We start from the raw sequence: 25,088 nt of genomic DNA on the forward strand, positions 1-25,088 counted from the left end.
TACTGAAGGAACTCTTTGATTGCATTTTTAAACACTTTGTGTTATTCTTATACTAACTTTAGTTTCAGCTTTTTAATATTAAAGTGCATTTTATTTTTGCTGTGATAACGTGTTATATTGTTGCTTCCAATATCTTTTGCAGATTGAGTAAAAAAAAAAAAAAAATGAAATGGAAACATTCAAAATGCTGACTCACCATGAACCCAATCACCTTCTCCTGTGCAAATCTGGGGCCTTGTGTTTCTTGAGCATTTACAACAGCTCATAAATCGTCAGTCATCTGAATCCTCAGATTATATTCCTGAAAAAAAAAAAAAAAAAATCCATAATGTCAATCTTATCGAAGTTTTTTATTTTAATACAAATGCAGTGTTTCACAGCCTCCTTTCCAGCCAAATATACATTTGTACTGAATACCAAAATGAGTGGTAAGTTCTAGCGTCTAAAATGCTACCTTCTTGGGATCAATCATAACAAAATTCTTTAAGACACTGGTAAAAATCTTTTTTATGAATCACTACTTGAAAACAACATCTAAAGGAGTTTGTTCAAAAGGAGTTTGGACAATATTCAAAACATAGGCAACCAGATCTAGCGCCAAAATGTATTTTTCTACTTTAAAAAATGTGAGGAACTACTAAGGCACCAATGCTTTGATACATTTATGCAAAACAACATTGTTTTCATTTAGCATCATTTATCTTCCGCACATCTGTTGTTTGGAGTTTTAGTGTAGGTCACTGATCCATATTACATGGTTTCCGTAATTTAGCCAAAACTCAATGTCCATGTATGGTCTGGTACATTTGAAGCCTCTTTAATGATTATTTACAGGTATATTACGCTCTTCAAAAACTTACACATAAACACACCTCACACAAAAGTCAATGGTCTTCTTGCCGAGTCAATCTCCAACTGAGCCATTCAAGTACCTCCTGGCAGAGCTATCTGTCTCTTGCAACACCCATAGAAGCTCTAACCTGCACAACATACACAGTACATGTAGGTGCCACTCTTGACTGTCAAAAATATGTTTTCTAAAATGGAATTTAAAATGTTTGGGATACCTAGAAGACCTGCCAACCACTGAATAATTTACACTGTGTGATCCTATGTGAAAGGGCAAGAGGAGAGGGCTTTGGAACACTGCCATAGTCTAAACACTTTACCCCTACACTTCACAACAGCACGAACACCAGCACCAGAGTTTTTCACAAGAAATTGTAAATCCCACTAAGAATTGAGATCAGACAGAGCTTTAAAATACAAGCTGGAAACTTACAGCATACACAATTTCAGCTTACATAAGAGTCCAGTGTTTGAAAAAGTCTCTTCTCCGACTGCCTGTATAAGATACTGTGTGATACAAGGCAGCATCAAGCGAGGTGGCTGGCCTGACAGTCCTAGTGAAACTAGGGTTTTAAACTCCTCACTCATCCCTACTTCCTTTCCTCACTCAACCCCCAGAATTCCCCAACTGTATGCAATCACCTATTTCTTTCTGTGTCCATTTAATTAAGAGTTTTATATACTATTCTTGCACAACTGCAAGTACTGGTGCACTTTACATATAACAATTCAATACAGTTAAACAAAAACAACAATGCCTGGACCATCATTACGATCAGCCTGGGAAATGAGCCATATTTCCCCCACCCTCAGAGGTACTAGTGACTTCAGAGGTGTTGGACTAAGAGTGAAATCTGCTCCATTTATTATGATTTGGGCCATAAAGGTTCACTAAGAAATGAGGACTTTAACAGAGCAATCAGTAATTCCACGTCCGAGTGCCCTAGTCGTTCCTCCTTTTCCACATGCTTTCATAAAAGAGATATCGGCTGCTTTAAACATGTAATCTGTGTGTAAATGAAACATTTATAATACCAATGGGAATGAAAAATTTCCTAGCTATCGTAAAGGAAAGTTTCAATTCTAAAAAGGACAAGGAGGCGAGGATTAGGCTGTTCTTTCTTCACTTTTTATTTACCAGCAGCTATTAGAACACTCTGTAAACAACATAATATCAAAACTTCATTTCCCATAAGACTTTGTGAAAGAACATCAAGAGAAACACAGTTCATCCAATCCAGGATCAGAACGCCCTTTAAGATGCTTTGTGGACACTCCCCCTGAAATTTAGTCTTGTTTAGTTGAGTCCGTCCCTGAGAAAGACAAAACAGCGTAAATTTCCATCCTACCAAAAAAAAGAGGGTGTAGAGTGTGTGTGTGTGTGAGAGAGAGAGAGAGAGAGAGAGAGAGAGAGAGAGAGAGAGAAATATCTGCCTCCAAGGAAACCAGTAGGTCACCAGGGATTTAACATTTTGCAATTTTGGGGAAAGACCCCTTGGGCAAGGGTCGCTCCATGTAGGGGGCAATTATTTTGGCAGTTTCTGCCCCGCACCTAGGGGGCAGATTAGTCTCTTTTTGTAGGTCCACTTGCCTCCAAGGGGGCAGCTACCACTAGACACGAATGGAAATTTTGGGGATCAGCACCTTGGGCAAGGACCGCTACCTTTAGGGGGGCACATATTTTGGCCATTTCTACCCTCCATGTGGGGGAAGATCAACCTCTTTTGGTTAGGCCCCTCTGCCCTCAAGGGGGGCAGAAACCATTGGATACCAGGGATGTTTTATTCACTATGCTGCTGCAAGGGTCGCTTCCCTTTAGGGGGGCTGAATGTTTTGGCCATATTTTAGGCCCATCTGCCCCCAAACTTGGTGTGTGTAGACTGGCGCATTGTTTGCATTTGTGACCGTAATGTTTATTTCTCTTTTTTATTCTAGTGCAAAAATTTTGATTTCTTTGCTGTGACTACTGCTTGCAGGTCCAGCAGTGGTAGATCTGCACTTTGCGTAGTTGCTTCTGTTTGGTAAGAAAAACTTTTTATACTGTTTTGCTGTGCATGGTCCAGTTTTTGTAAATGGTGTGATAATAGCAGCATACTTAGCCTATGTTATATTGTTGTGAGAAATTATCCTTGGATTTGAGCATTGTGTGTATTGTGTTGTCATGTGTAATTTTATTTAGTTTTTCCTTTTTAGCGGGATATCGTTGGTGCTTGCTGAGTCTGTGCAGAATAGGTGCAGGCGAGTCTAGCTGTTTCTGGCAAGTGAGAGGTGGTATTTGTGAGTATATAGGTCTTTGTGATAAAGCCACACTTTGTTTATTACTTATTTTACACAGTGTTGGTTGTTGTTGACATATTTGTCAAGTAACTTTTATTAGGATCATGGCTAGCTGCAGGATGACTGCTCAGCAGATTGTTGGGATGCCTTTTGAATCTTCCTCCGACCATGATTATCAGACTGACTCTGAATCGGAAGCAGAGGAGGAAGTGAAGATTCTGGTAGTGAATTTTCTGTCTGAGAGGAATCATCTGATGATGAAGCCACTCTCAATGCGGATGAAGTGCCTGTTTTAGAGGACAACACTCGTGTGGTTAGTGCAGCATCCTGGGGCTGAAAGGCTTCCCATAGGAAGATCTGAACTCTGGGGTGCCCCAAACATGGTGCAGCCGGCGTTGCCTACCTTTGCTGGTGTTGCAGGGCACGAAGTGAATACTAAAAGCTTTTTGCCTATAAATTTCTTTGAGTTGCTTATGTACAATTAATTTTTGGGTGATATTGTAGAGCAGACTAATTTGTATGCTTGACAGTATGTGAGGAACAACAGTACCAGACTTGGGCACCACTTTGGACGTACCCGGTGGACTTCCACAATTCTGGAAGAGTTGAAGAAGTTCTTGGGTTCAACTTTTGTGATGGGCTTGATAAGGAAGCAGTCACTGTGTTTATATTGGTCTACAAGTCGCTTGATGGCAACAGCCTTATTTCCTGCAAACATAAGCCATAATCGGTATTTGCTTCTGCTTCAGATGCTGCATTTTGTTGATAATGCTTTAGCGTAGCCATAAAATCACCCTGTTTGTGACCGTCTTTTTAAGATATGGCCTGTCCTTGATCACCCTGTAGATCGATTGTCAGAGATCTATGTTCCAGGGAAAGAAACAGCTGTGGACGAGTCTTTGGTCCTGTTCCAAGGCTGTTTGTTTTTAAGGCTGTGCATTCCTAGCAAGAGGGCATGTTATGGAATTAAGATGTCTATTATTTCGGAGTCTACACTGGTACAGATTCCACTGTTGACCCCCTGGTTGTCCATCCACTTTTGGAGTTAATAAGAAAATTGTGTGGGAACCTGGTAGAAGACTTTTTCAGCTAAGTTCACTATTTGCACCTAAATAACTGGTGTGCAATTTTTCAGGGAATTGTTCATAGTGGACTCTGTTGCTCGTGGCACAGTCCGCTCTAATCGTAAAGGATAACCAAAGGAGCTAGTGTGTAAAAAACTGAGAGGGGACAGTGCAGTGCCTTGTGTAATGATGAACTGCTAACTGTGAAATTTGCAGACAGGAGGGATGTCTACATGCTGACTACCATCAATGGTAAACATACTTCACCAGTGTGCATTTTAAACTACAATAAGCACATGGGTAGTGTAGGTACAGTAGATCAGAGGTTGGAACCTAACACTGCTATTCGTAAGGCTTACATTTGGTATAAGAAGATGGCTACCCATCTTTTCCATTTAGCAACCTTTAATGCTTTTGTTGTGTTCAAGGATTGTTCTCCAGAGTCAAAGATGACTTTTGATCTGTGATAAGCAGCTTTGTTGTAGAGGAACAGGCAGGTTTTCCCAGAGTTGGAGTGGTAAAGGATGTGGCTAGACTGAAAGATGGCTACTTTGCTGATCACACTCCTCCCACGCCCAAAACAAAATAGCCCCTGTAAGAAATGTAGAGTCTTTATGCGAAGATGCGTGCAGAAGGAGAGTCATATGCAGTGCCCTGATTATTCTTCTAAACCTGGGCTGTGTGTGTCCTCTTGTTTTTAAACGTACCACATAAAAAATAAAAATAAACTTTTTGGGAGCATCTGTGAGCATTGCCTGGTCTGTATCGTTTTATATTTTTTGTTCAGTTTCACGGCTGGCCTAAGTGTGATGTATTTAGTTAGAGCTGTTGCGTTTGTAGTTTTGCATTTGCGTATTCTTTTTTGTCAAAACAAATGTGACGGGGATGCGTGTTGACTGGCAGTTTGTGTGGACTGGCGCTTGGTTGGTGCTGTGCAGGGGCTGGTGCTTGGCTTGCGATGTGAGTGAGCTGACACTTGACTTTACAGCTCACAAGCTGCGAGTCATTGGTAGTCTTTTGACATTTCAATTATCAACAGTGCATTTCATTTTTGTGACATCTCATGTTACTAAAACTTCATCTATTGAACCATCACTCACTGTCGTGCCAAATTCAACCAGTATGTGTGTGTTCTTGACAAATATATGGTTGTGCAGTAATAATTTTATTTTCGGTCTTTCGCTGCCAGGGTGTACATTGTCTGTACATTGTGCCTTGTCATGAATGTTGTAATGTGTTGGCTCTGCGGCTGGCATGTGAATGATTTGTGTGTCATGTATGAAAAGAGTGTGAATAGCCTGTATAATGGTTGGTGTATTGAGTGGCTTTACAGCTCACAAGCTTTGAGTCATTGGTCCAACTCTGTAACCTATCAATTATTAACAGTGCATTTAATTTTTGTGAAATCTCTCGTTAATAAAAATGTATATGTTGAACCATCCCTCCCCCTCGTGCCAAATCCAACTAGTACGTTTGGATACCAGTGAAGAGGGTCAGAAGAGAAAGCTTTCCCACCTTCCCAAATTACTATCAACAACCACAAGAAGCGAGCATGCTACCAAGTCTCTTAAGTCTGTGATGCCTCAAGCATATCAAATTATGAAAATCACTGTTTTTAACCTTTGCCCAAGGTTACGACAATTAAAAACATGCCACAATGGTGGGAATCCACAAGACAATTTCATTGCACTTCTCCTCTCAGTTGGGAATTTAACTCATGAAAAAACATCGCTCCGCTCTAATCAGGCGTCAAAGCACACCCCTGACACACTAGGCATCTCAGGAGGGCCCCCAGTGAAGAAGCATACCACCAACTAGTTTGGTGGGTTAGGGGGTCTTTTAACAAAACCTAAGGCCGTTTTTTTTTCACAATTTGAGTGTTTGGGACATCACAGAAGTAAGAGACTTGGTAGAGTGCTTGCTTCTAATCTAGGGAAAATCTACCACCTCTAAATATGTTCGGAAACTAGACACCTTGGGAAGTACAGGGTGGTGTGCCTCTTGTGGATCCCAGCATGTTTTCTTACCCACAACGCCCTGCAAATCTCAAAATGTGATTAAATTCACACATTTGTCTTACATTTCTGTTCCATATTCATCCAGAAACAGAAATAAACAGAAATGTCCTACCACTCAGTGATCCCCTCGGTCCCCGATAAAAATGCTACCTCACTTGTGTTGATCGGCCAAGTGTCCGCGACAGGGAAAGGGCCAAAACTCAATGTGGACACACCAAAATGATCTATCAAAACAACCTGTTTTTGCAAGGGGGACAAATGCGTTTTTGGTCCTGGGCTCAGCAGTCATCTAGGCAAAACAACCAAACCAAGACATTTCTGAAAACTAGACACCTATGGAAGCCCAGGAAGATGTGGCTTGCGTGGATCTCCCAAAATTTTCTTACCCAAAATCCCCTGCAAACCTCAAATTTAGCTAAAAAGAAAAATCTAATTTTTCTCATATTTTTGTGTGGGATCACATCGCCGGCACAAGTTTCCTATCACGAGGCATTCCTCTTCCTCCATCAATAAAAATGATACCTCACTTGTGTGGCTGGGCCAAGGGCATGCAACAGGGAAGGGCCAAAAACATGTAGAGAATGAAGGGCACCAAAGCGTGTTCATAAGACAAGGTGGAAGGAAGTTTGTGGCTCCCCTCAGACTCCAGAACTTTGCATATCAGAAATGTGAGGAAATGTGTTTTTTAGACATATTTAAGGGATTTGCAAAAAGTTCTGTGAGACCGAACCTAGTGAAAGTCCCACAAGTCCCCCATTCCTGGCTTTCCCTAGGTCACTAGTTTTAAAAAATGTACAGATTTACTAGATTTTTCTGGATGGTGGCGGCTGAGCTTGAACCCAAAATCTACAGCTAGGCACTTTGCAAAAAAAAAAAAAAACTGTTTTCAGTGGGAAAATGTGATATGTCCACGTTGGGTTTAATGGCATTTCCTGTTGCGGGCATTAGGCCTACCCACACAAGTGAGGTACCATTTTTATTGGAAGACTTGGGGGAACATAGAATACAGAACAAGTGTTATTACCCATTGTCTTTCTCTGCATTTGCGTCTTCCAAATGTAAGACATTTTGAAACATGTCCTCTAGTTCACATGCTACTATAGGTACCCACAAATTCAGCCTTTGCAACTTACAAATGTAAGACTGTGTGTAAGAAAGAAGTCACTTTGAGAAAAGCCCTGTTATTCATATGCTAGTATGGGTACCCCAAATTCAGAGATGTGCAAATAACCACTGCTTCTAAATGCCACATATTGTGCCAATTTCAGAAATACATAGATTTCCTTAAGATCTATTTTTCACTCTTAATATGTCATCAAATGAATTGCCGTACACCCGGTACACAATGAAAACCCATTCCAAGGTGCAGCTCAGGAATTGGCTCGGGGTAGCTTGGATTCTCGGAGAGACTACAAACCCTTTATATCCCTGCAAACAGAAGGGTCCAGCGGATGTAACGGTAAATTACTTTCGAAAATCTGCCATAGTTAGAAAAAGTTACAGATGAAAACAGACCGAAGTAACAGTTTTTTCAACTCAATATCAATATCTTTTCATTTTAACTGTTACTTTCCATAAGAAAACCTTAAAGGATCTACACAAATTACCCCTTTCTGAATTCAGAATTTTGTCTACTTTTCAGAAATGTATAGTTTTCCAGGATCCACCATTGGTTTCATACCCATTAATGTCACTAACTGTAAGGAGGTTGAAAGCACAAACAATAGGATAAAGGGGGTATGTTCCAGTAAAATACCAAAACTGTTCAAAAATGTGTTTTCTTTGTTCTAGTCTGCCTGTTCGTGAAAGCTGGGAAGATGGTGGTTTTAACACCGCAAACCCTTCGTCGACACCAATCGCAGGAAAAAACAGATGCTTTCTTCTGCGGTACTGTTTTCCTATTTTTCCCCAAAAAACATATTTTTGCTGTATTTTGGCTAATTTCTCGGTCCTCACAAGGGGAATCTACAAACACTGTGTACCTTAAGAATCCCCAGGATGTTGGAAGAAACGACGCAAGTTTGATGTGAATAGCTCATGTGGACAAAAAGTTATGGGAGCCTCGGCATGAACCACCCAAATAGCCAAAAAAAGGCTTAGCACAGGAGGGGGAAAAAGCTTAGCAGCGGAGGGGTTAATAAATCACAATCCAAGTCAAGAGATGACAATTTAAACCAGCATGATACAGAAGGAACCATCAGCTAACAAAGTCATCAAATACCTACATGTAACTAGGAGAAACGTCTTCCAGGAAAGTATCATTACATAATCACCTCACCTTGGGTGGATAGAAAGGATTACTGCTTGGTCAAATTCTCGCCTCCGCGTCCTTAAATTAGAATTGAAACTTTCTGTTATGAAAGCTAGGAAATGTTTAATTGTATGTCAGGACTGGAGGCAAAGATTAGGCTAGTTTAAAGCTTCTACACCACCAGCGATAGCAGGTTTTGGACTGGTTTAAAGTAAAACCTCTTAAATGTAGAGACCGAGGGCAAGTCTCCCGCATTTAAAATATCTTCTAATCTGACTCCTAAAGAAAAAGCTTTAGAGGCCGTGGCCCCTCCGACAGAATGAGCTTCCAAAATGGAAGTGTCAACACCAGCTTCCTGCATGGCTCGTTTGACCCATCTGACAATCTAGGAAAGGAAACTGCTTTACGAGGTTATGTCAGGGCAATGAGCAACTGTCTTTCCCCGTGAGGAGGGAGTTCCTCTGTCATACATTCATAGGCTTGTAATGCTTTTACAACGTTCAATTGTGGAAGCTCTGGAAACATAGTATATTAGGCAATTCTTGAATCTCATTTCATCCTAGAAATGTGAACGGTCACACCATCCGGAGTAAATACTCTACCTGCTAAGCTCACATCTGAGTATTTGCAATATGATATCAGGCATAACATGTTAGCTAATTTTACAGATATTTCCTAGACAGATTTTTATTCGAAGGCCAAGATTTGAACAGGAGCATAATCTTATTAGCATCCCAAAGTATAGAGTATTTAGGTTTAGGAGGAAGCGATAGTCTAATACCTCTAAGGAGTTTACAAACCAAAGGGTGCTCCCCTACCGAATGCCCATTCACTGAGGAGTGGCCTGCCAAACTGGCAGATATAAAAGTGTTACTGGACCACTACCCAAACCTTCTGAGGCAGGGAAGCAAGAAAATTCATGATGTGGACAGTATCCTCCTCCACAGGATCCAATTGTCCTTGATGACATCCACCCATCCATCGCGACCAGACCAAGAGGTATCACTTGTTGGTACTATCCGACTAGGCTTTAGCAAGCAGTGAAGCAGCTTCCTGTGAAATGCCCAGGACTTTCCAGCACTCCTGGTAATCCTACATGCCATGAGATAGACCAGGTGATGAGGGTTCCCCTAGGAATCTAGTAGGAGATCTGGAAACAGGAGTAGACGGATTGGAAAATCCCAAGCAAGTTCCATCAGAACCGATAACCAGACTTGAGATCTCCAAACCGGAGTGACAAATGCAAAATCTGCCTGTTGTTTCCAGACTTGGGTGGACACCCCCATGATCATGGCGAACGGCGGAAACGCATATCCTTTCTCCTTGCTCCAATCCTGGAGAAACAAATCTGTTGCTTCTGCACTGGGATCTGGTCTTCAGCTGCAGTACTGATTCAGGTTGTGATCCAGACAAGAGGCAAATAGATCCATCAAGAAAGGTCTGCTCTTGAATTGTATCTCCAGAAACACTCCAAGGTGCAAATTCCACGAGCTGGTATCTTTCCAATTCAGTGAGTGCCAGTCTGCTATCTGGTTAGATTACCCTGGCAGATGTTCCGCTGTCACCGAAATCTGGTTGGTCAGTCAGTAGGACCAAAACGTCCACACTAGGTTGAAGTGGGACTTTGATCTTGTTTCCCCCGGATAACTGATGTAGCGGACCATTGCTGCATTGTCCATTTTAAGAATGATGCAGCATTGGGCTCTGTGCTTGGTCGAACATTTCACCGCAAAGGAGCCGCCCATCAACTCGAGGCAACTGATGTGAAAGGATTGCTCAGAGGAAGACCATTTTTCTCCTGCGGAGAACTCTCCGCAGCATGCTCCCCAATCCAAGCCACTGGCATCTGATTGTATCATCAAATCGGGTTGAAAGCCAAAAATGGCTCGCACGTTCAAGGCCTCGATATGGGAGATCCACCACTACAGTTACTCTTAGGCTGCCTGTGAGAGGGAAACAGAGTATGTGAGGCCCAGCTGCAGACTAAAGATCTTGATGTGTTGTAGGGCTTGGTAGTGTGGGGGTCCTGGGACTTTGGCCTGTAGACCCACTATGCAGGTGAGATGTTGCAAAGAGCTGGTTCGTCTGGCTAGAGTTCTCCTGAGTTTGTGTCCAATTTCGGTGAGTTTCTGTGATGGGAGCCTCAGCGTGGTTGTGACTGAATTCACCACAAACCCCAAGAACTGCAAGGTCTTGTTGAAAAAAAAGCTGAGTGACTTCAGAAGATTGATGCTCGATTGGGGGTGTCTCAATAATCTCTTTGGGTACTGATTCATTAGGAGGATATTGTCTAGATAGACAATGTGTCCGACACCTTGGGATCTTATATGTTCCACCACCAGTTTCAGTACCTTGATGAAACACCAGGGAGCTGATGAGAGATCGAAAGTAAAGGAGGTGAACCTGAATATCTGTGACCTCCAATGGAACTGTAGAAAATGCCTGTAGGGAGGGAAGATGGGAACTGTGAAGTAGGTGCCCTTCAAATCTAGATGCACCATCCAATGGTTTGCTTGCAACAAGTCTCTAAGAAGATGGATTCCCTCCATCTTGATGTGGCAGAAGACTAGCCACTTGTTAAACCCCCTCAGATTGATAACAGGGCATTGGCCCCCACCACGAGGAAGAGGTTGCGGTGAAAACCATAGGGTGCAGTTCTGTTTGGGCAATCGCCCCTTTCTCCAAGAGTTGAGTAATCTATAAATCCACAAGGTCTATTTGAACTGGGGAAAAAATTAGTAGTCTCCGTGGCTGGAAAGGTGAGCTGAAGAATTCTATTTGGAAATCCCTCATTGTTTGAAGAACCCAGACATCTGAGGTAAGAGCCTCCCAGTCCAGTTGTGAATGGATTCTGACAATTTCCCCCCAAGCCTGAGCCCCAAGTTGGGGTTGCATACTCACTTCAAGAGGAGTTGAGGGAGCTATTGCCTCTGGAGGTCCTTCTTCAACCTCGCTGTTGGGGATGGCTTCTAATGGGATAGAAGCTGCTGAAACGGAAAGAGTCCACTGTCCTCTTCGTATGCCGGATTGATAGAGGAAGCAGCCAGTCGAGCACCCCCTTCCACGACCAGCTCCAGCTAAAAAAAAAACGTCATGTGAAGATTCTTTTAATAGAGGATTGGGCTTTGTCTAATGAACTAAATGTATTCACAACTTTTCCCAATTCACGGTTGAAGGGTCTCCAAAGAAACTCTCTTTGGCAATAGGACCTGCCCCAGATGTTTTGGGTCAATTTTTATTAAAAGGGATCTGTGCCTTTTGGTGGAAATCACATAATTAATGTTTTGTAAGGAAATTATGGTCTGTTGAGCCCATCTTGACAGTGCCCTCTGGAGAGATCAAGGTGGCACATGCCTTGGCATCTTTGGCCATTTCAAGAAACCTGGAAAGGGGCCCCACTATGTCTAACAGCTTATCTTGACATGAGCGCCAGGAACAGTCAATCTCACTTTCTGGGTTCCGCACAATAGTGGCCAGGTAAGTGGCCATCCTAGCATCAATGTCGGGGTGAGACCAACCTTGCCCTCTAAGGAGGGGTGGGGACACGCAGCCCAAAGGCGATTGCGGACTTCTTTGTCTAGCAGTTTTCGTAGGTGGTCCACCACATAGGAGGCAACTTTGGGCACTGGGGACCACTCTGCTGAACGCAGAAGAGAAACTGCCTGAAGGGAGCCAGGGTCTAGTGGTCTTGCCATCCCCATCTGAGGCACTCGGGTAGTCTTCCTCGTCCAAGGTTCCGGGTAAGGGAGGGAAACAGACAGGTCCTCTGAGAAACACAGGGAAGCAGAGCAGGGTGTTGGGAGTTCATGAAAGCCTTTTTAAGGTGGGCAAAAGCACTGAGATAGACCCCAGGGTCATCTGAGCTTTTGTGTTTAGTGTCTGATGAGAGAGGGCTGCCAGAGACCCAGAAGATTCTTTCCTTAGACATAGGGGTTGTGATGCCATCTGAAGGACTTTCTTCTCCAAGGATGCCACAAGTTGCGACACAACTTTAAATATAGAGCCGTCCATGACTTGGCAAACATTATCATCAATAGGGAGGTAAGTTATTTACTCCTCCTCAACATATTCAGCAGGTCCTTCATACTTATAATACTGGGCTGGGAAAAGGCTGTGAGTGAAAGAGGGTAGTCAACATGCTGGGAAGAGTCAAGAGATTTACAGGCAGCACCATAAAGGCCCGGGACACTAATACTCCCTTGAGTTTTAATGGGGACAACTACTGCCTGGGTCATGTCCCAATTAAAACAGCCAGAGGTGCAGCAGTCCTATTCACATGGGTGTTCAGATTCCAGATGGGGAGCTCAGGAATAGTGAATTTATGTATTTTGGTGAATTAATGGTAGAAATACCAGCTCCCACACAAGGACGCGGCCAGTCGCATTTTACCAGTTGAAGACGTGACAGGGAGCAGCAGCGAAAGAGTGATAAATGTTCCTGCACTGTAAGAAATAGTATGGTTAAGGAGGCAATAATGGGATGAGAAAGCGGCAGTATCAAATTGTATTATCAAAGAATAATAGTCAAGTAAATTGTTTAAATCGCAAATACACAAGACAGTGTATAGAGGTAGCTAGCTGAAGGCTGCTGGAGCAGCGAAGGAGAGAGAGGGAGCGTCTACAGAGAGTTTTGAAAGGGCGTACTGATCATGGATTTGATGAACTGTGCTTCTCTTGATATTCTTTCCCAAAGTCTCTTGGGAAATTAAGTTTTAACGTTCTGTTGTTCCTAGGCTGTTGTGATAAATGCTGTAAAATAAAAAATAAAGAAAGAACAGCCTAATCCTCGCCTCCGGTCCTGACATAGAATTAGGAAGCTGCTCATTACGTGGTCCTGGGAGAGTCAGAATTTGAAACAATGTGCCTGAGATCTGGAATTAATTTAAGAGGAGCCGGAAAAGTTGGATTTTGAATAAAATTTAACCATGGAATTTTGTTGTAGTTTGCTAACGAAATGCAGTCTTTTACACAATCCTGTATTAGAGTAGCCGCAGGGTTTAACCATACTTTTATCCATAGCAAAAGAGGGGCAATGTCGATCAAATCTGTAATATGGCGGATTCCCAACTCCTCATGGCATATAATGTTCGCTACATTTTTAAGTACCAAAAGTAGCCGATGGAGAAATGTATTCTCCGCCCGTTGTAGTATAGCTGAGCTGGTATATCCTCAAAGCCCCCCCACCCATAAATTGCCGCTGAGACACATTTGGATTTATAGAGCGTGATGATGTGATGAAACCTATGTAATTCAGAAATGGGCAAAAGATATGGAGTTTAAAAGCAGTGGTTATTTGCACATCTCCGAATTTGGGGGTACCCATACTAGCATATGAATAACAGGGCGTTTCTCAAAGTGACTTCTTTCTTACACACAGTCTTACATTTGGAAGGCACAAAGGCAGAGAAAGACAATTGGTAATATCACTTGTTCTGCTATTCTGTGTGCCCCCAAGTCTCCAAATAAGAACGGTACCTCACTTGTATGGGTAGGTCTAGTGCCCGCAGTAGGAAATGCCCTAAAACTCAATATGGACACATCACATTTTTCCACTGAAAACGGATGCATTTTTTGCAAAGTGCCTAGCTGTGGATTTTGGGCTCTAGCTCAGCTAGCACCAAGGTAAACCTAGCAAAACTGTACATTTTTTAAAACTAGACCTAGAGGAAACCAGGATGGGGTGACTTGTGGAGCTCTCACCAGGTTCTGTCAACCGGAATCCACACGCGCTGATCGTAATTTCAAAGAAAACTAAAAACAGCCTCAAGATGTGGGGAACTTGTTCCCCACCTCCCGGGGCTGTTTTTGCAGAAAGGAAATCCTTCTAATGCCTGCACCTGAGGGATTTCCTGACTCATGTGCGACGACTGCTGAGAGCTGTCCTCAGCACACTAGCTCCACGGCTGAAGATGACTCCTGGCCGTCCTCGGTACGGAAGGGGTGAAATGGTAGCTGCGATTAGATGTAATGTTGCAGTAAACATCCAATGAAAATTGTATTGTGAAATCAATACTACAGGTAGGACAGAAGCACTACCCTTCACCCCATGAATTCACCAAAAGCTTCTCTGTGACTCTTAGCCTTATTGAAGCTTCTTTTGTATTAACCATGAAAGAGACAGGATTCAAGAATAAACTGAACACATTACTTTATGGAACAAACTGCACCTACAAAATATCAAGAAGTAACCATGTCAAGGACAAAAGCGCCATGCCTAAATCCATAGAACAGAAGCAAGATAAAGAAAGGGGGTTTAAAACATAAGCAGCGGTACTGTTGGTGGCCATGCATTACCCATTCAGACTGTGTATGGTCCCACTTTGTAGCAGGAGACATTAATAGCCTTCCTGTATACATATGCAGAATTTGGAAAGGGACATTTTAGTTGCTGTCTTAAAGATAGTTTGGCGCGTTACTGTATATACTTCATTATAAAGGACAACCCCACTAGGGAAGCTTATAAAATCCTAAAATCAATATTTGAAGACCAAACTAAAAAGATTCAAGGGCAAACAGGCTATTCTGTCACAAACGTGACAGATATCCAGTTCAACTTATTACAAATGCACCTTATTACAAGTGCTTTGTATCTTATGGCTCGTGCAATAGGGCAGATGGGCTTTCTGTCACATTTTTGATGGAGTAATCCTATTTCAAACTCTAAATGGGGCCCCCAGTCTTCAGAGGTGACATGCAAGAGCATAATAATGAATATTTCAATTATCTATTAATTGTGGTAAAATGAAGTCTCCATGAGAAACATAAGATGTCTACATACCCTTAAGGAAAAATGTTGGAGAAGAGATTTACTATAACAGACCGTCTATCTTACTGAACACATTAGAAAAACAGCTGTTTATGTGATGGAATCACTCAACACCTTTCTTACCAACAGTGCAAAGCTAGGTGTGCTATGGTTTCTATTTCAATACAGGACAATAGTGTGGATAAAATACTAGCACACAAACTAAAAGTAAAAATGTATCACTCAAGGATACAGGAGTGGACTTCATCTACAGGACGTATGCTCAACGGAGAAGACGAAAAGTTAAAGCCCTTTACCGATTTCTATCAGTTGTTTTACTGTACTGAACAATTGCATCTGTTTTATTTACGTGATCAAAAGCTTCCATCCAGGTATCATTAGAAAAATCAATTGTGGTTATGGAGGCTAAAATATTGCTCAAAACTACACATATTAGGTGCTCATGGATTCATTGACCGCTTCTGTACAAGTTGATAGGTCCCAGTGAGACACTGGATTTCTGTTAGTAAATGTGCAGTGGTTGTATATGGAAATGCTTAATAGTCCTGCAGTATAAGCTCACTGTCTCCATGATGAGCCAGGATCAACTTCTTGAAAAGGAAAAGTTAAATAAAAATAAATTGGCTTACTACTGAGTAGGGTCTGTGTAAGTAATTTAATTTGGTAAAATGTTCTTTCTACCGTTGTGGCCTTGCCTTTGTATATATTATTTCCTGTAGAATTTAGTAACGATAACTTAAAGGATTGCTTTCCAATATTTATAATCTGTACTGTTTTACCAAAATGCCATTGGAACTACCAAACTAAAAATGAATTTGTCTTTATTTGGAAAGTACTACAATATTAAACAATGAGATGTTGATTGTAGATATTCAGTTAAAATCTCGGATATTAACGCTTTTAAATGAGTTCAAGGTTGGACAGTCCCTCCTGATGATTGAGTTGTGTATAGTAACTCCTCCTGTAAGCTCTAAACTCTGGAATTTAACATCATCTCAGCTTCTCTCAATGGGCGTTATTCATTTGGGTGGTTTCATTATGTAGCCCATGTTAAAGATTGTCTGTCTTTGAGGAAGGGTTTCTTATTGAAAAAAAGATAAGTCATCCCTGCTATGTGTTTCAAAATTGCAAATATGGCTAAGGCTTTAGGTGTGGTCGGGGACTGGCAACAAATGTTTTTATTAAATGTATCTGTTGTTTCCATTTTAAGCCAGTAATGAACCTGCCAGACTCATTTTGTTCGTTTTGTAAACCACTTAAGTTTGTGTTAAGAGGTGGCAGCATAGAGTACATTGATATTTGTTGACTTTCACATTGATGGAGGTTCTGACTGGTAAAGTGAAGCACCGAGCGCAGGCCAGGCCCTTTATGAGATCTGCCACACACTGCAACACGAGTAAGCTGCATACATCTGACAGGCCACTGATAATCACCTGGACCAGTCTTTGCTCTGGTATTCCTACGGAAACTCATGTGTTGCAGGGGGGCATATAAGCCCTCTGTGTTGTATGCTTTGCTAAACCAGAATGCTGTGCAATGCAGAGTGTAGAAGTACACGGCACACGCAAAACATCCCATTGATAACCATCCTTATTCACGGCACAATAGTATTCTGAACTTTACCGCTGAGCAGTGTATCAGAGTGCCCATGACGTCCAAAACTTCATGCTGGAGCATCCTGCGGTACCAACTGCATGTACAGCCGTCCTTAGTGTGTATACCTTCACAGAATGCATTCTAAGTGCTTTATACAAACGAGATACTTTTTATGATCAGAGGATTTGTGTATGCGTGCCACACAAGGTATTGTGCTGTCTACAATATTGTGTAATTGGGAGTATATTTCGCACTTACCATGAACTGTTCCAGCTCCTCATAAAACACGATGTGTTCCAAGCACTCTTAAAGCGATCAACTGCACGAGGCACTGCACAGCACTGTGCATACTGCTGTGCAGTTATACAACGCGATGGACAGAGTGCAGATGCCTTGCTTCCTACAAAAAATTGGTGCTGTACACCTGAGAAAATTCAGTATTGCACATGAATATCATCTTGCACAATACCAATAGAATGGCTGGTCTGCACTGATCATATTCAGAAAACTGTGTATATATGTTCTCTACGCAGTGCACCAGACAGAGTACGCACGGCTCACTTTACCCTGCTCTGAGAGTGGGTGCATGTAAAGCACTAGAAGAATTACAGCACTCGACAAAGCAGTGGATTTTAAGCACCACATGTACAAAAACATACATGCTTACTTTTGACTACTTTAATTTTGCCACAAAAGACAGACACGAATATACTGCTTTGCCAAATGTGCATTTTATTGCACAGGTTTGCTAGCGAGACGGCTTCTTATTTCCCTTTTGCCGTGTAAACTTTGCAGTAGAGTCGATCTTGGATCACTGAAGGGCACATAACTGAGTGAGGAGGCACACGTTTCCCCATTCCCTACAGGTAGTGCGACTGGGGGATAACTCAGAGGACGAATATATCTGTTGGAATCTGCATTCAGCTTACTGAATATAGCTTTGAATATGGCAGGCCTGGCAAGTGTTTTCACCCTTCTAGGTCAATAATATGAGGACCAAGCTTGCTATTTACAGCAAGCATTGGCAAAGCCAATAGGTCTCACCTATGTGAGAGCTACAGGCTTTGTCAAAGATTTTTGTTGTTGTTTTACTTTAACCCCTTCGCTGCCAGGCCTTTTCCCCCTCCTGTGCCAAGTATTTTTTTGGCTATTTGGGGCAGTTCGCGCTTAGGCCCTCATAACGTTTTGTTCACATAAGCTACCCATGTCAAATTTGCGTCCTTTTTTTCCAACATCCTAGGGATTCTAGAGGTACCCAGACTTTGTGGGTTCCCCAGAAGGAGGCCAAGAAATTAGCCAAAATACAGTGAAAATTTCGTTTTTTTTTAAAAAAAATGGGAAAAAGGGGCTGCAGAAGAAGGCTTGTGGTTTTTTCCCTGAAAATGGCATCAACAAATGGTTTGCAGTGCTAAAATCCCCAGCTTCCGGGCTTTCAAGAACAGGCAGACCTGAATCAGAAAACCCAATTTTTCAACACAATTTTGGCATTTTACTGGAACATACCCCATTTTTACGATTTTTTGTGCTTTCAGCCTCCTTCCAGTCAGTGACAGAAATGGGCATGAAACCAATGCTGGATCCCAGAAACCGCAACATTTCCTAAAAGTAGACAAAATTCTGAATTCAGCAAGGGGTCATTTGTGTAGATCCTACAAGGGTTTCCTACAGAAAATAAAAACATCAAATTTTCTCTACGTTTTACTCTGTAACTTTTTCCTGCAATGTCAGATTTTTGAAAGCAATATACCGTTACGTCTGCTGGACTCCTCTGGTTGCAGGGATATATAGGGCTTGTAGGTTTATCAAGAACCCTAGGTACCCAGAGCCAATAAATGAGCTGCACCCTGCAGTGCGTTTTCATTCTATACCGGGTATGCAGCAATTCTTTTGCTGAAATATAAAGAGTGAAAAATAGCTATCAAAAAAACCTTTGTATTTCCAAAAAGGGCACAAGATAAGGTGTTGAGGAGCAGTGGTTATTTGCACATCTCTGAATTCCGGGGTGACCATACTAGCATGTGAATTACAGGGCATTTCTCAAATAGATGTCTTTTTTACACACTATCTTATATTTGGAAGGAAAAAATGTAGAGAAAGACAAGGGGCAATAACACTTGTTTTGCTAATCTATGTTTCCCCAAGTCTCCCAATAAAAATGATACCTCACTTGTGTGGGTAGGCCTAGCGCCCGCGACAGGAAACGCCCCAAAACGGAACGTGGACACATCACATTTTTTGAAAGAAAACAGAGGTGTTTTTTGCAAAGTGCCTACCTGTAGATTTTGGCCTCTAGCTCAGCCGGAACCTAGGGAAACCTACCAAACCTGTGCATTTTTGAAAACTAGAGACCTAGGGGAATCCAAGATGGGGTGACTTGTGGGGCTCTGGCCAGGTTCTGTTACCCAGAATCCTTTGCAAACCTCAAAATTTGGCCAAAAATACACGTTTTCCTCACATTTCGGTGACAGAAAGTTCTGGAATCTGAGAGGAGCCACAAATTTCCTTCCACCCAGCGTTCCCCCAAGTCTCCCGATAAAAATGATGCCTCACTTGTGTGGGTAGGCCTAGCGCCCGTGACAGGAAATGCCCCAAAACACAACATGGACACATCACATTTTTTGAAAGAAAACTCCCTCGTGTCTAGTGGTTTCTGCCCCCCTTTGCAGATTGGCCTCATCAAAATAGGCCAATCTGCCCCCAAGGGGGGCAGAAATGGCCTAAATATAATTTGCCCCCTAGGGGAGCGACCCTTGCCTAAGGGGTCGCTCCCCACATAAAAAAGAACCAAAACAAAACAAAAAGAAAAAAAAAAAACGATCCCTGGTGCCTAGAGGTTTCTGCCCCCCCCTGGGGGCAGATCGGCCTAATAATAGCCCAAGGGGTCGCTCCCTTTTGTCAGTTTCAGACAAAAAAAAAAAATCCTAGGTGTCTAGTGGGGTTTCAAAAGCCAGATTGCAAGCAATCCGGCTTTTGAAACCCTGGGAGAGACTTCAAAGGGAAGGAAATACATTTCCTTCCCTTTAAAGCCTCTCCGGGCCTCCCCCACGTGATTGAAAGAATCTTCCAGCGCGATGGGGGAGACCCTGTGACAAATCAGCGCGCGCTCGTGCGCTGACGTCACAGGGGGGTGTGGGGGGGGGGTCGGGGGTGGAAGGGGAAGGGCTTCCCCTTCCATCCCTGCCTTTGGGGGGGTGGGGGGAAGCACACAGAGGGAGCGAGAGCGCTCCCTCTGGGCTGTGTGCCGAGGACATAGTGGTTACGTCCTCGGCACAGCAGCACTGTGCCAAAGGACGTAACCACTACGTCCTCGGCACAGAAGGGGTTAAAGAAGCCACCCAGTGTGCCCTCCAAGGCTGTACAGTCCCGCCAAAAACAAATGCCAAAACCAACAGGTCCCAAAGACGAGACCTGTTGGTTTTGCCACTGCTTGTTGGCTGTTTGTGGGCCTGTTTTACGTTCTGTTGTGCGGGCTTTACTGTTGATTTCCCCGATATAAAACACTGCCTGCAGAAAGCTCAAATCCATGCAGTCTTCCGTTCGTTGGTAAACATGTATATAGTGTGTGTTTTCAAGTTAAAAACTGCCTCATTTTGAAAACATATGTCTCACTTTTATTTATTTTTTATCACTGAACGTACTAATGGGGCCTCTTATTTTGGTGCCTGATTCTATTTTCTGACCCAATCCGACCCTGGATTCTAATGTCTGACGTCGATATGTGTAAAGCCATCACCCTTGCTCTGTAATCATATGCTCCTCGATGTTTAAGATTCCAGGCAATATTAGTGCGTCATCGTCAAAGTACTGCTGTTCACTCCCAGAACATCCTGCAAGAGATGGCGCACGTTTTTCCCCTTGCGAGCTGCAAGATTAAGCCTCGTGCATTAAGTCCAGTCAGAATGGCGCTGACCTACATGTAATACTGCTAAGTAAAAGTACACGGTTAAGTACCTTCCGGTTTCCCTTTGCAAAATATTGTACATTGAGCCTAAATATATAAAAAAGAATACCTGAAACCGGATCCAAGGACGCCCGACAATAGCAGCGGAAAGGCAAAATGGGACGCTGTTTTTATCCCAGGCTTCGCCACAACATAACTTTAAACCATAGCAACGAATAGAAGTGCACTCATAGGGGGACTGTGGGTGGCACATTAGTATGTGTGGCGGCCGGCAGTGGCTACTCACTCAGGATTCTCAAGCGCTGTGGCTTCTCCGTGGCATCATCTGTAGTGTAGAAACTGCAGAGATGGCGCTGATCTCGGCATGGCACGCTACAGTACATGGGAATCCCAGCTATCTCTTGAACGCAGCATGGTACTCTTTAAGTACGAGAAAGCACCAGAAAGGAATTGCTCCCTTGCAGGCTCTACTCAATTTGGCAAAGTCAATAGGTCTACTATGAGATCTAGTGGCTTTTAACCATGTTGTACAGCATCATTACTATTTTTCGGTATGTGTATGAAAACAAATGTCGCGGCTGTCGAGACACTTTGTAGGCATGCGCATAATACATTCAACACGTTTTTATTTTTATTTTAATTGATCGTTCCTTGGTGGATGGGTTTACAAAAAAAAAAAAAAAAAGTATTGCAAACGCATATATATATGTATATAATTTATTTTTTTAATGTGCAGGTTGGGGGTGAAGCTACACAGAAGCCAGGAGGATAAGCAAAGCAAGCAAAATAACCTGTGGACAAAGGGAGAAACACAGGTGTGAGAGAGCTTTTTGGATAGTTTGGAGAACGAGGCAGTAATGAGTTAGTGGGAGGGGCGAGCCAGTGTGACCGCAAGAAAACTAGTACTGCAACAAAAGAAAAGTTCCCTAAAAGCAAGCAATGGAAGCACAGAAGCCAAAGAAAGAAATTGTAAAGAGGCTATGCTCCATGGAGGGCAAACACAGTACTGACAAGATGGGACATGAAAAGCCATCAAATAAGAAGCGGGTAAATTAGATGGGCAGTAAAGCCAACTAATGGTAATTAATGCACAGGCTACAGGTACTAGATAGTTGTGCTTCCTGGTAGGCTCGACCGAATAAACTAATCACAGGCAGCACAGCACCTGAAGTCTCCTCAATAAATCGTTATCCAATAAATAAACCAGGCACATCCAGTACTTGCCCTTTGCATGACTCTCTCAACTAATCACAGGCAGTACTTTCTGGGGTCCTCTTTAGTAGATAAGAACGAGTTACTTACCTTCGGTAACGCTTTTTCTGGTGGATACACTAGCTACCTGTGGATTCTTCACTCACTGAATTTTCCCCCTGCGCCAGCTTTCAACGGAAATTTTCTTCCTAGCTTCTGCACGTCGACGAGGACGTCACAATTGCCCACGCAACGCCATCTGACGTCATACAGGCAATAAGAGGTCCTCGCCGACGTGCAGACGTCAGTACCAACATTTTTTACGTGCCTCTGAGACGAACAGGCAATTGAAACAAATACTTATACAACAATATTTAATTAAATCAAAATAGATAAAACATCAGCTCAAATATGTCAATACGCAAAAATATATACTATGTATAGCAACCTCACAAATTCCTTTCTCTTTTTTTTGTATTTTTTAACACATGTACTTCTATAAATAAATATATACACTACATATGAAAGTAATAAACTACCAACAGGAGCTCACCCAAGGATAACTTGGTAAGACCAGACAGGCAACGGGGAGGCGGGAGGGACCGTGAGGAATCCACAGGTAGCTAGTGTATCCACCAGAAAAGGCGTTACCGAAGGTAAGTAACTCATTCTTCTGATGGATACAACTACACGTGGATTCCTCACTCATTGAATAGAGTCCCAAAGCAGTACCGCACTCGGTGGAGGGTGCCTGAATGGTCAAACCAAGAAATCCTGCAGCACCGACCGTGCAAAATGGCCATCCCTCCTAACCTCCGAAACCAAGCAATAATGCTTTGCAAAAGTGTGGAGAGATGATCAAGTTGCAGCCTTGCAGATGTCAACCACAGGAACACCCCTAGCCAAGGCCGAAGAGGCCGACTTAGCTCTGGTGGAATGAGCTCTTATTCCATCAGGGGGTTCTTTCTTTGCCAGAGAATAACACAGCTTAATGCAAAGAATGACCCACCTGGAGAGTGTTCTCTTGTGGCCTGCCCTTCCTCTCCTCTTTCCCACGTACCCAATGAAGAGTTGATCCTCCAATCTAAACTCCTTCGTTCTGTCCACAAAGAAGCTCAGCGCTCTTCTCGGGTCTAAACATTGCAACCTTTCTTCCTCTTTCGAAGGATGAGGCAGAAGATAAAAAGAGGAAAGAGTAATAGTCTAACCCAAATGGAAGGGTGAAACAACCTTGGGCAAGAAAGCAGCCTCGGTCCTCAACACCACCTTATCTACATAGAAGGATGTATATGGGGGCTTAACAGAAAGAGCCTGCAGCTCACTCACTCTTCTAGCTGAAGTAATTGCAACAAGGAAAACAGTCTTCAAAACCAATAACCTTATGGGGCAAGAATGCATTGGCTCAAACGGTGAGCCCATAAGAAACGTTAAGACTAGATTTAAATCCCACTGAGGCATAATGAAAGGAAATGTATTATTGAGGCCTTTTAAAAATCTCAATACTAAAGGAGATTTAAATAAAGAAGGCTGGTCTGGAAGACACAGAAAGGCTGACCGAGCCGACAAATAGCCCTTGACTGTAGCAACTGCACAACCCCTCTGTACCAGGGACAACGCAAAAGACAAGATATCTGATAAGTGGGCATGTAAGGGATCAATTTGCTTCTCTCCACACCAACACACAAATTTAGCCCACCTGCTAGCGTAGATAGATTTAGTGGAGTGTCGCCTGGCCGATAAAATAACATCCACTACCTCAGGTGAGAGAGAAAAGGAACTCAGGTTGCCCCGTTCAATCTCCAGGCATGAAGGTGCAGGCTCTGGAGGTGGGGGTGTAAAACCTGCCCCTGTGACTGCGAGAGGAGGTCGGCCCTGTGAGGGAGACGGAGCGGGGGGCAGAGGGAGAGTTGGAGAAGATCTGAATACCATACCCTCCTTGGCCAATCCAGAGCTATTAAGATGACTTGAGCCCGGTCTTGGCGAATGTTCCTCAGAACCCGAGGAATCAAAGGTATGGGGGGGGGGAACGCGTAAAGCAACTGGTCGCACCAGGATATCTGAAACGCGTCCCCCAACGCCCCTTGCACCGGATACTGCAGAACAACAGGCAGTGCGTATTCTCCCAAGTGGCAAAAAGATCTACCAGAGGGATTCCCCACATCTGGAAGACTTGCCGGACTAGATCTGGATGAAGACGCCACTTGTGATCGGTCGAGAAGTGCCGACTGAGACCATCCGCACGCACGTTCAAGACTCCGGCCAGATGATTCGCTACCAAGCAAATCCGATGGTCCCTTGCCCAGGACCATAGCCACAGAGCTTCTCTGCAGAGAAGGTACGACCCTACTCCTCCCTGTTTGTTTATATACCACATCGCAGTAGTGTTGTCCGTCAGGACCTGAACCGACTGACCGCCAAGGGAAAGGAGGAAGGCCTTGAGAGCCAGACGTATTGCCCGCAATTCCAACAGATTTATGTGAAACATCTGTTCCACTGGAGACCAATGACCGTTGACCTCCATGTCCCCCAGATGAGCTCCCCACCCTAGAGTGGAAGCATTCGTTATTACTGTGGTCACTGGGGGAGGCTGCGAGAACGGCCTTCCTTGGGAAAGATTGCCGTCCGCAACCCACCATCTTAGATCCACTGCAGCGTCCCTGGAGATCTTTACCGATCCCTCGAGATCTCCTTTGTGCTGAGACCACTGCTTTCGGAGGCACCACTGAAGAGCCTCATGTGCCAGCGAGCATGCATGACCAACAGAATGCAAGAAGCGAACAGACCGAGCAGACGTAGGACCTTGAGGACTGCAATGACCGCTCCACTTTGAAACATTGGAACCAACGCCTGAATCCGCTGAGGCGGAGGAAAGACACGATTCAATGTTGTATCCAGTACTGCCGCTATGAACAGGAGGCGCTGAGAGGGCTCCAGGTGAGATTTGGGCACGTTCACCGAAAAACCCAGGTCGTACAACAACTGGGTTGTCGACTGCAGGTGACGCAGCACAAGCTCCGGAGACTTGGTTTTAATCAACCAATCGTCTAGGTAAGGAAATACCGCTATCCCCTTCCTTCTGAGCTCTACTGCAACCACCGCCATCACCTTTGTGAAGACTCGAGGTGCTGAAGTAAGACCAAATGGAAGGACCGCAAACTGATAGTGCTGCGATCCCA

General features: G+C 43.4%; 1 protein-coding gene across 3 annotated transcripts in view; it reads right to left on the reverse strand.

Moving 5' to 3' along the window:
• GFOD2 (Gfo/Idh/MocA-like oxidoreductase domain containing 2) overlaps positions 1 to 25,088 on the reverse strand; it is a 177,584-nt gene that overhangs the window by 83,697 nt on the left and 68,799 nt on the right. For 2 of the 3 annotated variants that reach the window (XM_069217565.1, XM_069217566.1), the window contains exon 2: positions 197 to 301. The gene's annotated coding sequence lies outside the window, so the exon portion shown is untranslated. Of the gene's footprint in view, positions 1 to 196; positions 302 to 11,360; positions 11,537 to 25,088 lie in introns of those variants that run through there. The other variant, XM_069217567.1, reaches the window with a different exon arrangement.

Source organism: Pleurodeles waltl, chromosome 12 (genome assembly GCF_031143425.1).
Source record: "Pleurodeles waltl isolate 20211129_DDA chromosome 12, aPleWal1.hap1.20221129, whole genome shotgun sequence".
Taxonomy (NCBI): domain Eukaryota; kingdom Metazoa; phylum Chordata; class Amphibia; order Caudata; family Salamandridae; genus Pleurodeles; species Pleurodeles waltl.